A 642-nucleotide genomic window follows, 5' to 3' on the forward strand; every position below is an offset into this window, starting at 1 on the left:
TTTGGTTTTTCGAGACAGGGTTTCTCTGTGGTTTTGGAGCCTGTCCTGGAACTAGCTCTTGTAGACCAGGCTGGTCTCGAACTCACAGAGATCTGCCTGCCTCTGCCTCCCGAGTGCTGGGATTAAAAGTGTGTGCCACCACTGCCCGGCTTATTTTATTTTATTAATGAAAATGCACAGTATGGGTCCAGATAAGGCAAAAACAGACACAGACATGTGATTTGAAACAAATGTATATTAGTGACGCATTTCTGAAGAGCAATTTAAAAAGTTTAAGATTACTAAAATGCTAAGTAGTCTGTTTTAGGGTAATATTAGCACATACTAGTAAAATGGCAGATAGTTTAATAATTTCAGAAATACTAAGTGTTGGTCAATATGACATATGATACAAATAAATATTTTAAAGAATTTGCATCCATCTGGAAATATGTTCATAATATTATTAAATTAAAATGGAAAATAAAAATCTGGCAAGATGGCTCAGCTGGTAAAGGTACAACCTGAGTTCAATTTTAAGAGCCCACATGGTGAAAGGAGAGAACTGACCAAACAAGTAATCCTCTGTCCTCCTTATGTGCACACATACATAGACACACACAAATGTTAAAAAACAAAAATATAGGATTCTTTTGGTCCACA

Source organism: Alexandromys fortis, unplaced genomic scaffold (genome assembly GCF_014885135.2).
Source record: "Alexandromys fortis isolate MF-2015 unplaced genomic scaffold, M_Fortis_MF-2015_v1.1 scaffold_44, whole genome shotgun sequence".
Lineage (NCBI taxonomy): Eukaryota > Metazoa > Chordata > Mammalia > Rodentia > Cricetidae > Alexandromys > Alexandromys fortis.